Raw genomic sequence first — 6,601 nt, forward strand, 5'->3', positions numbered from 1 at the left:
CATGGTGCGGAGCTTGGTCCTGGGGGTCTTGAGGAGGTTGGTGGCAGTAGAACGGAGGGTGCGTGAGGAGGTCTGAGGGGTATGGAGGAGTTCCTTGAGGTAGGGGGGGGCAGTTCCATGGATGCACTGGTGGGTGTTATGTTGTACTAACATGTTGTTGTCCTGTCTTAACATGTTGTTGTGTTGTACTAACATGTTGCAGTGTTGTACTAACATGTTGTTGTCCTGTATTAACATGTTGTTGTGTTGTACTAACATGTTGTTGTCCTGTATTAACATGTTGTTGTGTTGTACTAACATGTTGTTGTGTTGTACTAACATGATGTTGTGTTGTACTAACATGTTCTTGTGTTGTATTAACATGTTGTTGTGTTGTACTAACATGATGTTGTGTTGTACTAACATGTTGTTGTGTTGTACTAACATTATGTTGTGTTGTACTAACATGTTGCAGTGTTGTACTAACATGTTGTTGTCCTGTATTAACATGTTGTTGTCCTGTATTAACATGTTGTTGTGTTGTACTAACATGTTGCAGTGTTGTACTAACATGATGTTGTGTTGTACTAACATGTTGTTGTGTTGTACTAACATGATGTTGTGTTGTACTAACATGTTGTTGTGTTGTACTAACATGATGTTGTGTTGTACTAACATGTTGCTGTGTTGTACTAACATGATGTTGTGTTGTACTAACATGTTGTTGTGTTGTACTAACATGTTGCAGTGTTGTACTAACATGATGTTGTGTTGTACTAACATGTTGTTGTGTTGTACTAACATGATGTTGTGTTGTACTAACATGTTGTTGTGTTGTACTAACATGTTGCTGTGTCCTGTGTTGCCCTGTAGCCATGGTGACCTCAGGCCTAATGGTCGTGCTGCTGCTGTGCACCTGCTCCATCGACCCTCTCTCCTCCTCTGAATCAGACGATCTCAAGTACTACGACAGGGAGAAAGCCGACGCCACGATTGACCTTTTAAAAGAGGGAGCTGTCATTTTTAAAACGATATTTGCGTAAAAAAAATCTGAATGGACCGGGTTCCTGAAGTCCATCCTCAAGGTGACGGACCTGGCGCCTGCTTTTGGTGTTTTCGCAGGCGACATCATCAAATGCGCTCTGGCGTTCCTGACCCAAGAGGACCCGGTATACGACTTGGCAAAAGCTCAGTTCGAAGAGGTCAACGTCAAGCTGGACTCCATCACGCTGCAGCTCCATGCTCTGAAGACCGAGGTCCAGTGGGTCAACTACGCCAGCGTCTACTCCCAGGACGAGAGCCAGATCCAGAACTCCTGGAACAAGCTCAGCGAGTTCCTGAAGAGCAGCCTCGCGCCGATCCCCGACGAGACCAAGATGAGGCTGGCCGAGAGGTTCACCACCTTCTACGAGAACACGGCCACGGAGAGCAGCGTGGCCAGCCTACACCACTACCTGACGGTGAAGAAGCCGGGCCTCAGCGTCAACCTCCTGGACATACTGGTAAAAAGAGTCCAAGGGGACGCCAGGGCCGTGGCGACATACAGCAACCACTTCCGAGCCCTGCTGTGGCAGGGGCTGCAGATGAACCTGCTGTACTACACGCTGAGGGGCTTCGACACGGACGCCAAGGCCAAGGAATCGATTGTCCAGTTCTACAACGTCACCGTGGCGCAGCAGGAGGCGGTCCTCGGGTGCGTTGACAATTACAAAGACTACATAGACGTCGACATCAGAGAGATGAGACAGCTGGAAACCATAGAGAACAAAGAATTAGCCCAGAAGATCGAGACATTTTTGAACAGAAAGTATTTCTGGTACGACTGGCTGGTTGTCGTGTTCAAAACTGAAGACCACCAATTACACGAGTTCAAAAACTTCGCCGAGGTTCGAATGGAGAAGCTCACCGTCGCCTACGCCCACTCGCAGGACGCGAGCTTGCTGATGACCAAAGATACCTCTAAAATTGGTCCAAGCACATGTTCTCTATCAGAGGTGATGGAAGAGCTGTCTACCTACAGGTACCATACAGAGGAAGAAGGTGTGATGCTTGGGCATGCTCTAGAAGAATCTGCGCTCGCAGCCGCACATGTGTCCAAAACGACTGACTATTCCATATCCCCGAGAGCCATCCACTGGCACTCCTGCGACAGCGAGACTGGATCTCTATCTCTTGTAATGGCTAAAAATGCTCTAACCTAACGTGTCTTCCTGTTATTCCTGTGTATAATCAGTATATCCTAAGTTGATTTGTTCCTGTACTAACGTCATAGACTAAGAGGTTAACAGTATGTTATCTGATCTAACTGCTCTAGAGTTCTACATGAATGCAAGTTTGGATATTGTGTCCTGATTAACTCTTACCTTACTTCTCAGTACAGAATGTGCTAAATCTGCCACTTGACAAGATAGGGTGCCCATCTGCTAGTACTGAGAAAGATAAGGTACACACCAGCTCATTGTCTGTAAATCACGCCACCCTCGGAGGCAACCTTGTGCGCCAAGTCCAAGTATAAGATGTTCATGAGAGAGAATTCAGGGCTTCTTGCCAGGACAGCTCTCATGACACTTCTGTTGTGCACTGTTGTTTAAGAAGTCAATACTTTGCAAACTATTTTGATTAAACCTTATTAACGAGTAAATACTGTGTACCATCTTGTTGGTTTCCTATCTCACCTGAGGACTGTATGGTTAAATTTCCATTACACTCTCTATGTCATTAATCCAGACATTCAGCAGCTTGACCCGTGCACCAATATGGCATGTGAGAATGGCGCCTGCAGGAGGCTGTTAGACACCTTTAGCGCCAAGTGTGTCTGTCCAGAGGGGCTGTATGGGGAGCTGTGTGAGCTGGACATCAGGGAGAATGTGAAAGAGAAGAGGGCGGGGCTGAGGGTGACGCTGCCTAACCCTGTGCCTGACCTCACGTCTATCGATGACACACTCAACAAGATTCTTGATAAGGGTGTGTAAGGGTGTCTGATAGTGTGTAAGGGTGTGTAAGGGTGTGTGATAGTGTGTAAGGGTGGGTACGGGTGTGTGATAGTGTGTAAGGGTGGGTAAGGGTGTGTGATAGTGTGTAAGGGTGTGTAAGGGTGTGTGATAGTGTGTAAGGGTGGGTAAGGGTGTCTGATAGTGTGTAAGGGTGTGTGATAGTGTGTAAGGGTGTGTAAGGTTGTAACAGTCCCAACAGTAGTTTCCATCTGTCATTTGACTAGAAGGTTTTAAGGTTTTTGTTTCAACACACCAATCAATCAGATGTATTGGCAGCACAATACTTTATCAGAACAGCCTGTTTCAATCAACATCCTCAACCTAATGCAACTAACCATAACTCTAACCCAACTAACCCTAACCCAACTAACCCTAACTCTAACTCAACTAACCCTAACCCTAACCCAACTAACCCTAACCCAACTATCCCTAACTCTAACCCAACTAACCCTAACCCAACTATCTCTAACTCTAACCCAACTAACCCTAACCCAACTAACCCTAACTCTAACTCTAACTCAACTAACCCTAACCCAACTAACCCTAACCCAACTATCCCTAATTCTAACCCAACTAACCCTAACCCAACTAACCCTAACTCTAACCCAACTAACCCTAACTCTAACCCAACTATCTCTAACCCTAACTCTAACCCAACTAACCCTAACACCCTGGTAGTGTGTAAGGGTGTCTGATAGTGTGTAAGGGTGTGTAAGGTTGTAACAGTCCCAACAGTAGTTTCCATCTGTCATTTGACTAGAAGGTTTTAAGGTTTTTGTTTCAACACACCAATCAAACAGATGTATTGGTAGCACAGTACTTTATCAGAACAGGCTGTTTCAATCAACATCCGCAACCTAACGCAACTAACCATAACTCTAACCCAACTAACCCTAACCCAACTAACCCTAACTCTAACCCAACTATCTCTAACCCTTACTCTAACCCAACTAACCCTAACCCTAACTCTAACCCAACTATCCCTAACTCTAACCCTAACCCTACTAACTCTAACTCTAACCCTAACTCTAATCCTAACCCAACTAACTCTAACCCTAACCCAACTAACCCTAACTCTAATCCTAACCCTAACCCAACTACCCCTAAACCTAACCAAACTAACCCTAACTCTAACCCAACTAACTCTAACTCTAACCCTAACCCTAACCCAACTAACTCTAACTCTAACCCAACTAACTCTAACTCAACTAACCCTAACTCTAACCCAACTATCCCTAAACCTAACCCTAACTCTAACTAGGGATGTGCATAACTCAATTGTTTCATGGTCGAATACTCTGTGGGTGGTCTGAACGAATAATAGATTTTTCGATGTGTGCCAACATTCACAAAGGCAGTCCTGGATCATCAGCAAGGAATCACTTCATATCTTAATCGCAAAAAAACTAAAAACTAAAAATGTATTCTGGAATAAATGCTCATGAATTTCTTCTTCTGAATACTTAAATTAGGTTAACATAACAATAATGCAGAACACCACATTAGATATGTACACACATAATAAATACAAAAATAAAACTAATAGTGCTACAAAACCGACATTAGTTCTGTCCGTTAATTTGAGTTTGTTTGAATGGAAAACATTTTTTAACGGTCCTGATGTTAAAAACGATGACGGAGCGGTTAATCGATTATTCTGACTCTAACCCACGTAATGAAGAGTGTGTAGTGTGTTATAAAGGGTGTGTAGTGTGTTATAAAGGGTCTGTAGTGTGTTATAAAGGGTGTGTAGTGTGTTATAAAAGGTCTGTAGTGTGTTATACAGGGTATGTAGTGTGTTATAAAAGGTGTGTAGTGTGTTATAAAAGGTGTGTAGTGTGTTATAAAGGGTGTGTAGTGTGTTATAAAAGGTGTGTAGTGTGTTATAACAGGTCTGTTGTGTGTTATAAAGGATCTGTAGTGTTTTATAAAGGGTCTGTAATGGGTTATAAAGGGTGTGCAGTGTGTTATAAAGGGTGTATAGTGTGTTATAAAAGGTGTGTAGTGTGTTATAAGGGGTGTGTAGTGTGTTATAAAGGGTGTATAGTGTGTTATAAAAGGTGTGTAGTGTGTTATAAAGGGTGTGTAGTGTGTTATAAAAGGTGTGTAGTGCAGTGTGTTATAAAGGGTGTGTAGTGTGTTATAAAAGGTGTGTAGTGTGTTATAAAGGGTCTGTAGTGTGTTATAAAGGGTGTGTAATGTGTTATAAAGGGTGTGTAGTGCAGTGTGTTATAAAGGGTGTGTAGTGCAGTGTGTTATAAAGGGTGTGTAGTATGTTATAAAGGGTGTGTAGTGCAGTGTGTTATAAAGGGTGTATAGTGTGTTATAAAGGGTGTGTAGTGTGTATAAAGTGTGTGTAGTGCAGTGTGTATAACATATTGGTCAGGTGCAGGGAGATCATCATGACCCTGAGCTTCATCCTGTAGAAGATGTTAGATCATCATGACCCTGAGCTTCATCCTGTAGAAGATGTTAGATCATCATGACCCTGAGCTTCATCCTGTAGAAGATGTTAGATCATCATGACCCTGAGCTTCATCCTGTAGAAGATGTTAGATCATCATGACCCTGAGCTTCATCCTGTAGAAGATGTTAGATCATCATGACCCTGAGCTTCATCCTGTAGAAGATGTTAGATCATCATGACCCTGAGCTTCATCCTGTAGAAGATGTCAACTGCTGGGATGCTTCATGCTTCTGTAATGCCAGACTTGATTTACTACCTAATAAAATAATTCCTTACTGTCGTATCTGAGCTGGTTTATAAACTATTAAACTCTCCCTTCCTACTGTACTACAGCAGCTGAGATGGTTTATACACTAGTGAACTCTCCATTCCTATCCCACTTCTGACGTTCCAAACCCAGCATCAGGTTTATGAATCAATAAAACAACAATCGACTCATCATTGTGGTGTTCGGGTCAAAACGACCCGTTTTAATTGTTTACTAAAAGAGAAATGCTATAAGACCTATTAAGGCCGTGGCTTATTTTCTATGAAAAACATGTAAAAGGCAAACAAAAATTGGAATACACAAGCTACAATACACCAACACATGTATGTCCTTCATAAGATTTTTGGGTCGATTTGACCGGCATACACAGAGACACAGAGAAGCATACACACACTCACACTGACACTCACTCAATCACTCACACACGTCTGCTCTGGCTTTCCCGCATCGAGAAGCCATCTGCTCTCTTTTAACATTTTCCTGCACTGTACAGACCGCATTCAGCAACTGCAAAAAGTATATTTGAGCTACACATACTGTCAAATTCTGTGCTTCATGTGTTGTGTAGCAAGGCATGTCCATGCAGACACAGTTGTAACCAGTGTTATTTCAGGATTTTCCAGACATAATACTGTATTTCGACAGTGACAGTGAAAACAGTGAATATTCTGTTATGTGATTCAGCATTTGCAGACATTTTTGAGAGATGTATTTCATAGCTAGACAAAAACAATCTTAGTTTGGTTCTTGGATTTCTATTCTTGTTCATCACCTGTATTTTCTTTACAGCTTTGATTATAATTAGATAAATGTGAAAATCAATTGAGAATATAAGCTCAAAATAGTAAACATCAATGAAAACATTGTTTAATTAAACATCTGCCTAGATAAGTA

This window comes from Nansenia antarctica, assembly GCF_963989245.1.
Source record: "Nansenia antarctica genome assembly, chromosome: 5".
In the NCBI taxonomy this organism is placed as follows: domain Eukaryota; kingdom Metazoa; phylum Chordata; class Actinopteri; order Argentiniformes; family Microstomatidae; genus Nansenia; species Nansenia antarctica.